This window comes from Oryzias latipes, chromosome 4, assembly GCF_053564925.1.
Source record: "Oryzias latipes strain Hd-rR chromosome 4, Olatipes_Hd-rR_3.1".
NCBI classification, from domain to species: Eukaryota; Metazoa; Chordata; class Actinopteri; order Beloniformes; family Adrianichthyidae; genus Oryzias; species Oryzias latipes.
The window spans coordinates 30,038,544-30,049,285 of NC_136240.1; the positions used below are offsets into that span (position 1 = coordinate 30,038,544).

A 10,742-nucleotide genomic window follows, 5' to 3' on the forward strand; every position below is an offset into this window, starting at 1 on the left:
AATATATATGGTTAAAAAAATAAGCACAATAAAGAAGAAAAAAACTTTAAAAAAAAGACTGAATGATTTCATGAACCCAGGGATGGATGGATGGATGGATGGATGGATGGATGGATGGATGGATGGATGGATGGATGGATGGATGGATGGATGGATGGATGGATGGATGGATGGATATCTGTGTTCAAGAGATCATTCAGTCTTTTTTTTGTAAGTTTTTTTCTTTATTGTGCTTTTTTTTGGCTCCTGTGACTTATAAACAGCTGTTGGGTCTAAAAGCTCACCAAAGTTAGATATCAGAAGGTATAAACAATGATGAAGAGGAAGGGGAAATAACAGATAACACAGAGTAAAACAAAAAAGGCAAAGAGACAAAGAGCGGTTCTGATTTCACAGACTCGGCCCTGTCCGCTTTTGTTACCAAAACTGGGGAGTAGTTATTAATCCCACCAGATAGCAGCCAGAAAACAATGATTCTTTCATCCTCGTGTCAGGCAGGAACACGTTACAGTGTGTACTTCTGTGAGTCAGGGTGTGCGCGAAAGGAACAGGACAAACTGGACCTGCACTGCAACAGCTGAGAGCCGAGAAACAGCTGTATCCTTTCCATTTCCACCCCCTCTTCTCCTCTGAAAGAGCCCCTCACACCTCCTCTTCCGATCCTCCTCTTGACGGAACGGCGCGCGCCGCAGAGCGTCGATGCAAATTCAGAAGCAGCATTGCAAAAGCTCAAGCCTCTGTCCTCTCAAAGGACAGCAGCAGATGTGACCCTTTTGCTACTAAACATCCACTGCTCGACTAAAAATAGGAAAGACCCTCCCAACCGCAATGTTACCCCCTCCCCCCCCTTTCGCATTTCTAATCTTTTACATCAATTAAGCAGTTAAAAAAAACGATGCAACATTTAGAAAAAATACAAACATCATGAAGCCAAAACTTTGCAAATAAAAAAAACTGATCAGGACGAAAGCACTTGGTTCTCACATAAACAATTGGTGATGTTGAGTGTAATTGCAGACGTGCACATACAAGTCTATCTGCAAGTCTAGACTCAAACCTATGGGAAAAGCCAAGTGAGGCGACAGGAAGTTCAGTCTCACAGCTCTGAAAAGAAGCCTTTCAGATGGGAAACAGAAGCGTCTGCCTAAGATAGGAATCCTCCCCAGATCTTCAAAAAGGTGCTCAATAGTCACAAGTGGCAGTTTTTCCAGGTGGAGAGGACGATAAAAGCTTTTATTCAGGGTGTGCTTTGGTTTTTATAATGTTCATTCAAATCACCCTGGCGGAGATTAGGGAACACTGGGAGCAGGAATAAGCGAAAGGAAGCAGCTCAAAGGGGAATGAGATGGAGTTGTAGTTGTCTGTTTATGATGCATTGTCCTCAGCTGAGTTCAGGACAGAGTTTACAAGTTTCCATGACAAATCCAAGGCTCAGCTTTAGAGTCTTGTGCTCTCGCCAAACCACTCAGTCTCAGACAGAGAGATGAGGCTGAGGGGTCACAACGACTTCTTGCCAGAACTGATACAGGCTGATGGATCAGGACAGTCGGCGGGGAAGTGGAAGGGTGAGGCGCCTGCCTGTTTATACTCCCTTCATTTTCACTCATAATTTGCAGAGCAGAATGGCACAACAGTCTCAACAGAGTTTACTCTACATACCAGTGTACACACAGTGATCCTGCGTAGTGGAGCCATCGTGCAACTTGTGACAGATACTATCTTAATACCGCTAAGGGACCGTTGATGTGACCTTTGGAAAAAGTGAAAAGGCCTCTTTCTGTTGTTTTATGTGCAAGAGGCAGACATTGATAGAGAATAAAGCATTAATTTCCTTACAAGCCATGAACTGCAATTTAATAAGTTAAGTCAGGTTTAATTGGTTACTCTAAATTGTCCCTAGATGTGAAAGTGAGCGTGCATGGGTGTGTGATTGGCAATGTGTCCAGGATGTCCCCTGCCTTCGCCCACGAGTGGTCGGGATAGGCTCCAACAGCCCTGTGACCCCGAAAGGGACAAAACGGGTTTAGAAGATGAATGAATGAAAAAAGTCAGGTTGAGGTTACCCAAATCAGACTTGGACGGAATAAAATCCTCTTTTTGTTGCTTAAGAACTGACGGGTGGCCTTTTGTAAAATAAGTAATTTGGTGACACTTTGATGACAAAAGTTCTGTCAGCTCTATTATCTGACTGAAGTGAGGCCTAACCATATTGAGTTGAGGAAATGCAAAGAAAAATAACATGCGACTCAAGCTGGACTACTGTACTCGCAGTGTTCAAACCATTCACCAGCACACACCGTTACCACTCGCCTCTGCAGACCACATAGTTGAATGATTGGCAGCTTTCTGAGCTCTCACTATTTCTACGTGGGTTGTAATATTTTTGGTAATCGACCAGAAAATGAGCCATTTGATTCAGATTTTGTATTTGGCCAACTCTGGATCAAACTGAAAGCTACATACTTTTCTACTCACCCATCCTTACATCTCCTTTAGAAATGCATTTCAATAGTCAAGCTTTAATTTCAATGTAAAGTTCAATCATGGCATCTTGATTCCCCATGATTCAACTTCAAGATGATGTCACCTGGATGAGAACCTTCATTTACATTTTTAATTTCAACTTTAAACATTAGGTTTCCAAATATATAATCTATGAAATAGAAGATCGAAGAGAATTCCATTCCTCAGACCTCAAGCCACTGTAGTTTTTTAGACATCTTTCACCTTAATCACAACTGCCCTTACAGCTAAATAGTCAAATCTAGAAAGTCGTATCAGTGCAGGATTGAGAAAAATGGGTAAACCTGTACGGGCAAGCAGGTGGGCCGTAAGAAATAGCAAGGTCATAGACCGCTCAGTGAGCCCGCAGAGCAAAACTACAAAAGAGTTTTAATATTAATTGATTGATTGAATAATTAATTTTTTGTGTAAATATGCTTCTATGGGCAAGGTGAGAGTGACAGGTTGTTGCGAACACTTGAAGCAGGTGAAACGCAGGCGTGTCAAAGGGATTTTTTCTTTTTTCAACTCCCCCAATCCTGCAGACCGCTCAGAGGGTCATGAGGGCTGTTCACGTGGAAGGTGCTTGTCTGGAATCTGATTGTTAGAAATTAGACGGAGTGAACAGTGTTTGTAAGCAGAGCAGCTGGACTTATACATTTGTGTTTGCGGATAGGGCAGTGGTGCTTTTTGGGCGGTGTGTGAATTTTTCAGAACAGAAAGGCCGCTCAGTCCTTAGAAACCGTTCAAACAATCGCGTGGATTTGTGTTTCCAGTCGTGTCCCGACAAAATAAAGGCTGATGTTATTCCCACATATTTACGTGCAGCCAAGATGCAGATTGCGGCATTTCCCGCATGGATTTTGTGTTCATCAAACAAGGCTAATGTTGTTAGCGCATGTTAACCCACTTCTAACCCTGGCTCTTTGCAGCTCTGTTCTTCCACACAAAAAAGCAATGACCACACGGATTAAAAATAAAATGATGAGCGAACAGGCGCTTCATAATATTCTTAACATTAATAAAAGCATATTCAGAATTAAATCAAATAAACCTTTATTTATATAGCACTTTTACAAAAACACATGTCACTCAAGGTGACAAGAAGATCATCTCGTCTATTACAGAGCTGCCGCACAGATGTATGTGGCATCTCGGTTTGTTTAAAGCGGGACTCATTTCCTCTCCAGGTATTTTCAACACTACTTTGCATGCCCAAATGATTTATTCCGAACAAAAGTGTGACCATGTGAACCTTCTTTCTAATCGGAAAAAGTTTTTCTGGGCCCATGTAAACGGTTGAATTTTAATCCGGCCATTGATCCGATCAAGATATATTGCGCATGTAACAGCGGCTACTAAGGCTTTTGCTGATTACCAGGACTACCAGTAGTCCAGTCGGTTAGAGGCTCTAAGGGCCGAGGTGGATGAAAAAAGGGAAGACACTTAGGTTTACCAGACCTTTCACGCTACTACCAAACTATGTAGCTACAAAGGGGACAAAGTCTGGGTCTCCCTGTACCAGTCCCCAGCCCGGAACAAGTACAAGGTTGTCGGAAAGGCATCTGGAGTAAAAAATCTTTGTCAAACCACCAGTGTAAATCAGTGGGGATACCAAGGTTATCAACAATTGAAGTTTACCACATCTACATAGTTTTTATGACACAATTTGAAATACACCTACATTTGTGGAACAGTCATTTATAGAATTGAATTTCAGTTTCCTATTGATGACAGAGAGGCTGAGAAGACACAAACACCAGCTCATGTTTTTCTACAGAACGAAAGGCAGTCACAGCAAAGAGTCGTTAAAGAAGATCGGGGTAGATCTGCCTTCTGATTCAGAAGATCAGTTTACAACACAGCATCATTTTACTGTAAACTACTAGACGTTTGTGTGTCCAATCAATTCCAACTTATAACTCTGTACCAAAACCTGAAATACCCCAACTTTTGAAGTTTAAAATAAAGATTTAGGTCATGACAAATCAACAAATCACAAATGTCAAGAACATACAAGAGTGAAAACCAGGACAGAAGGCAAAGAAGGTTGTAGTGTACCAAAATAAATGTATGTCACATGAAACGTAGAGTGCTGATAGTTGCAAGAATGGAATAAGACTCGACTGAAGCAGCCTTAGATCCTCCAAAAAAAAAAAAGACAAGGGAATTCAAGAGAAAAGCAGCTCGGTGACTGCAATCTTTCATGCATGAAACACTCATCAGGCCATAAATATCAGGCTGAAAGCTCCAGGCCTCTTTCAAATACTGCATGCCAACTTGGACAGAGAGTGTACGCCTATGAAAGATTTGCCCATCAGTCATACTAGTTCTTTCTGTCCAGTCTGTGACAACATTGTGTCCTGCCTCTGTCTGCTACTTCTACACAAAGGCTGCGATTACAACACAGCCGGAACCACATGGCCTGCAGACACTTTTGCATTACTTCCTCAAAAGTGGTTCTCTGTATTACACACAAAAAAAAAAAGCTTTCCAAACTAAATAATAAAATCTGGCTTCCTCCTCTGAGATTTCTGAGGTGAAATCATGCGTTATTCCTGTCTTTTATCTCCTCGCACATTTGCACACAGTCATGCACATGTTCAGCTAATCAGCTGCCAGTCAGGCTTGTATCCACAACACCTACTTCAAGAAGCAACACTAGAAGCACCTTAGTGGGCCTTTATCTGACCCACAATTGTGCACAACATTATCATAGGTGGTTTCACCGTATAATGCTGAACCCCTCATGTTGGACTGCTTTCGTGGTGTCAACATAAAGCAGACAACAGAACACTGAACTGCTTAGCGACTGAACCAAAGACGGAGAGGCATCAGAGGAAGATTGTGACGACATGTGACTTCGCAGCTCCATCTGTGCCGAACTGACGTGCCAGACGCACGCATAAAGTTACCCTGGCAACTGAGCAACCGCACTATTTGGAGGTGACACAGAGAGGGGGAGAATAAAAGCTTCAAACGCACCAAAAAGCTTCAGGGATAAAAATGGAATCAGGTTGAGGTTGCAAGATGTCTGTTTATTCCCAGCTACAATCTAACATGAGAGACACATCCATGCAGCTTCTGTCAATATATTACATAAACTGCAGAGGATGTGATGTAATGACCCGAGAAAGCCCAGGGTTTCCACTCGATGACGCAGAACCCCATGTAGTGTTTTATCCGAGACTCTTGTAAACATGAGGCTCTGCTTATGAGAGGGGAGTCTCATTTCACACACACAGATGTAATCTCCAACTAATCACATTTGCAGGCCTTGGATAGAGCATTTACACCAAACAGATGGGCCCACGTACATGATGCGCCTTAGGGATTAGCCTACCCCTCAAGGTGGAGGTGTCTTGTGTTCTTACCAAATAAGGGCTGTAAAGAGCAAACTGCTCTTCAAATTAAACCGCAGGAAGGATTTAATGTGTGATTGACCAAGATATGCGATTCAATCTGCAACCTACATTTCCATTTAAGTAATATCTGTATTGTCAACGCATTAATAATAACTATACCTACATTTGATGGTGTAGCTGGTGTTTTACAGTCCTGCAAAGAGAAAAGAAAAGAGATGCATAATCCCTGCACAATAATCGTATTGACACATAATTGAATTACAGGGTAGTTATGGATATCAGTCAACATGAAAATGTCTGCAGATAAACCTCTGTGATACAGTTCTGCTTGACCATCTGACAACAAGGACTGCAAATGTTTCAGCGTGTCTGCAATAAATTTTAGAACGTTGGCCGTGTTGTGACTTTATTCCCCCACAGGTACCATAAAAGATAGACCCGTGAAAACACTGGTTCCTCCCTATCGGTGCACACCTAACCACCATATGGCTTTAGCTGCAAGTGCCAACGTTTGTTCAAAGGGTTCCCACAAATGGGCAGAGAAACCAGCTACAACGGGGAACAGGAGCGTCTGAACACACGGGCCAACAGTGATAACAAATCTAGCTGGGTTTAAAAAATTCATTTAAAAAATTCGTCATTTTGGAGGGGGGAAAAAAGACCTCTTGACAATAAACTGATTGAGTCCCCTCTAAATTATTTACTTCATCTGTTTTATCTTCTTAACTGTTTCAAACATTGTGCTGTAACATAAATGATCAAGAACCAATAGATTGAATGGGATTGCTGGACCGTTGGAAGCTTATTTGTTGATTTTGTCTTTACATGTTTTTGATGAACTGGGTTAAATTGACAAAACTTTAGGCACTAAGTGGAATTAAATCCATTTTGTAACATAACATAATATCTAAAAATCAAATGTTGGCCAAAAAAAGACCCCCATACCTTGCATCTTTACAAAAAGGGTATATATGGGTGGCTGTAAATAAAAACACCAAACAGCTGAGCTTTAACAGCTGGTCACATTCATATTGTCTGTAGACAGCTATAGGCAGCGGATATTTTGGCTTACCGAAGTAAATAAATAAAGATTTTTTTACGAAAATTGTTGCAAAAGACAGAATAACACATGTTCACATATCTGAGATTATTTGACCACTTTCCGAAAAGTTCACCATTTTAAGGCCACATCCTTTCCTGGGTTTTAACCGAACAGACCAAAATGAAAACCAAGAGAAATTCCAAGAGATTCTTTCTTTGACATCTGGAAGACGGAACATCTCCAGCATTTGGAAAGAATTAAGTCTTTAACTAATTTCAACCTCGTAGTGTCTTAGCAATCAGAGCAGTGGTACATTCAGAAGAACGTTGTCCTTTGTAAGATTACACATTCTTGCATCAATTCATGGGTCAAAAAACACTTTTGAGTGTAAACAAGACCTCCTCAGTCCCACAACACATCCTCTCTGTATAGGCATGTTAGTCATGAGCCTGAACTGTGTCCTCTAGGTCATATGTTAAGTGTTGAGAACAGCAGCCGCGCACAGCCGTAGAAAATATCAATATGGAACATTCCGAAGAGTCCTTTAGTATATGCAGAGAGCTGCCAACACACAACAAACTTTCATGCCAGAACACTGGCAAATCATGTGTTTCTGATGCGACAATGTGGCTCAACAGCAAAATGACAGAGGATTCTGCCTTAAGCACACATAGGCATGTTTACTCACATCGGGTGTTCGTATCTTTACATATTCATGGATTTTTCAATAGAAAAAGAAGAAAAAAATCCTTCAAATTGTTCTGTTCCACTTAGTAGAGAGGGTTTGCATTAATTAGAAGCTGACAGCAAGTCTGCATTGCAAATTAGTGAGCAGATATAAACACGAGAATGGCATTAACACCACTAAACACATCATTGATTTTGAATAAAAATAATGTTTCACATACAGGTACTCTTAAAAACAATACGGTTCAGTCTAAGGTTTGATAAAGGCTTGACCTGCATCTTCTTTTTATAGATAAATAAAAATCTAACAAATAACACAAAGAGCATAACTGATGCATGACTACTACTCCATTAAAGTTCCACTTCTATCATTTTTTTATCCATTCTTTAAGTGTTCTCAGTGGTCTTTTAATTATGAGTATGCTGTTTTTATGCTAAATAAAAAAAACGTGATGTTTTCTAGGGAAATAGTTTCTGCAAGAATTCATTAGAGATTTCCCTCTAATTTGGGACAGGGCCATGACGCAAAGTAAGACTGCCCCATTTCCCGTAATCCATCTGTGTACACCCTCTCCTGCTAGCTTACACCCCTTCACAACCCCAATTTATTATTACCAGTTCAACAAAAGTAGTGAGTAACATTCAAGCTATCCAGTTTGGAGCCAGCTGCCAGCTCAGACAAGGAAAACAAAGATGTACATAGGTCCATTTGTCTACAAGTGGATGCATCAGAATGGAGCGGAGCGTTGAGCTTTGTCTGTAGTTTCTATGCCACAGCTACAAGCTTCAATGATTTGAAAAAAATTAATACTCAGAAATAAAATTTTAACTTACTTTTCTTTATATATGTCCACCATAACTTACAGAAGACAATGCTAAAAACATCAAAAACATTTTTTTTTTCAGAGTGGGTCTTTAAACTGGCATCGATTTTGCAGTCCGTAAAAGGATGCAATACAGATCCACTGAAAAAGTAGAACATTTAGGCAAATACGAGAACCGCTACTGGAGCGTGACTCGATTCGGTTTCGCATCAAACGAGAGGGGAATTCTATTTTTCTCCCTTTCTCTTTTTTAAAACCTTTCAAACAAAAGTTGTGATCCGACTGTTTTTAGTCATGCAATGTGTCATTTATGTAGCAAATATGTCAATAAAACCTAAGAAGGCAATCATAATAAATTAGGTTACATTTTGTTTTTATTTTTAAACGTTGACACATCAAATGTAAATCTGTTTAAATCTCCAAAATGGGGTGCTTAAATTAGGATTTTTTGTTTATCTTAAGGTAAACTATACACACTTCTGTGTTTTTGTTGTTGTTTTTCATGCTCAAAGTGCTGTTTGATCACATTTTTAGCATAAATAAGCACTTTTTGGCAAATAAATGATTGTCAGACACACGGGCCATCGGGTAATATTGAGATATTTTGTTAAACGTTTACCAGTTTTCAGAAACTTCACACATGTTGTTTATCGCTGTACAAACAATAAAGTTTTTTTAAACGTCCGTTACGTACACAAAAGCTGTGATTTCCTTTAACCGCCCGTAGACATGCGTGGAGAGTTTAATGTCCCTAAGACTGAACGGGACGAGTCTGAACCCCACTGCTAGCAGCCGAGTCCCTCTTTTAGCATTTGCCCAAACACTGAAGCCGGTCTTCAGCCGCCAAACCGAGCCTGCATCGCCGAGTTCTTGGTGGGTGTGAATCCACGCCACGCCCTGAAGATGGTCACCCCAACTCAGGGCGCCGGTACCCCTGCTGGGGGTTCACCGCTAATAGGCGTGTGCGTAGTAGGGAGCCAGTGGAGGGAACGCTTGCTAAAGCTGGTCTGTGCTAATAGAACTAACAGGGTCAACATGAACTCAATGGCCTTTTAGAGCCAAAGCCGAATTTACCTGGCTGTAATTCTGAAGTCAATAAAATAATAATACTCCAAACTAATTCAAAAACCCCTTACTACTAATCTCTAGCTAGGCTCACTACTAGCCCGCATGATTAGTAGCGACTTCACACAGAAACTCCGCCGCTAACTGTGATAAAACACATTTTCACGTGGGCTGAGGATAAAACAAACAAAACAAAACAACAGGCAGCGTCGAGACTGCGCACTAATAAACTCCAGACCTCCTCAAGTGACGACTTTGTAGTTTCTGTCATATCCCATTACCGCTCCTTCCCGATGTGGTCTGATTTACTTTGATGAAGGAGCATCCTGTGTTTAAAAACAAACACACCCTGAAGAAGGTTAGCTAGCTAACTCGACGGTTGAAGCGGGATTACGGTGGTGATGATGGGGACTCGTCCGATATAAAAAGTTTCTCCCCCGCAGGTTTGTAACTCACCGAAAAGTGCGGATTTTCTCTGCCTGCGCCTGGAAATCCAGTGTACATCAGAGGGCATTAGAATGCTAACCGACAAGAAGTGGAGCGGTGCGCCTCGCAACAGCTGTGTTCTGTTTTGAATGAGGGCTGAGAAGCTGCATGGCGAACGGGCGGGCGGAGCTTCCAGGGTGAAAACGGGGCCAGGCGGCCCGTCATAGTCCTAACGCACCCAGCTCTATGATCATTGTCTGAATGGTGACCATTTTTGTCATTCCCGAGTTTTGTTCCAGCAAATTTAAATTCTTATTTTGTTTTTTCCTTTTGTTAAGGAGGAATTCAAAATAAAGCGCGCAGTTTGGATGGTAAAGGGTGCGAAGTTTGAATGTTTGCGCTCGGTTCCCTCTAGTGGTCAAATAAGTGTAGTGCTTTTTAAAAAGCCTCGAACCAATTTGACCATTGTACGCAGTAAAACAGTTGAAGTAAGATTATAAGACAAATGTTGCTAGTATTTTTAATTTAAAAAAAAAAGGTAAAATAAAAAAAACATACATGTATTTTTATTTATTTTGCAATACAACCAGTTTTATTGTATATAACCATCATGTTTTGCTTAGTGTTGTTTTGTTTCTCTGACACTGCTGTATTTTTGCCCAAAAATCCACGTGACGTGTACCTATAAACTAATTATTTACAAAAAAATCTTCATCCACTTATACTAGGAGTTAAAAACAAGATACTTTCTTATCTAAAAAAAAGTCACAGCTGAGAAATGAACCAGCAATCAGCAGCTAAATGCTCCACCTCCTATGCCGTTACCAAATT

At 40.8% G+C, this 10,742-nt stretch overlaps 1 protein-coding gene across 12 annotated transcripts in view; it reads right to left on the reverse strand.

The window, feature by feature from the left end:
* The window catches only part of ralgps2 (Ral GEF with PH domain and SH3 binding motif 2), a 62,561-nt gene extending 52,239 nt beyond the window's left edge, over positions 1–10,322 (reverse strand). For 4 of the 12 annotated variants that reach the window (XM_011474361.4, XM_011474358.4, XM_020702608.3 and 1 more), the window contains exon 1: positions 9,942–10,086. The gene's annotated coding sequence lies outside the window, so the exon portion shown is untranslated. Of the gene's footprint in view, positions 1–6,030; positions 6,061–9,114; positions 9,241–9,723; positions 9,865–9,941 lie in introns of those variants that run through there. The other 8 variants (XM_078946257.1, XM_078946256.1, XM_011474357.4 and 5 more) reach the window with 6 other exon arrangements.
* Between the last annotated feature and the right edge of the window lie 420 nt (positions 10,323–10,742).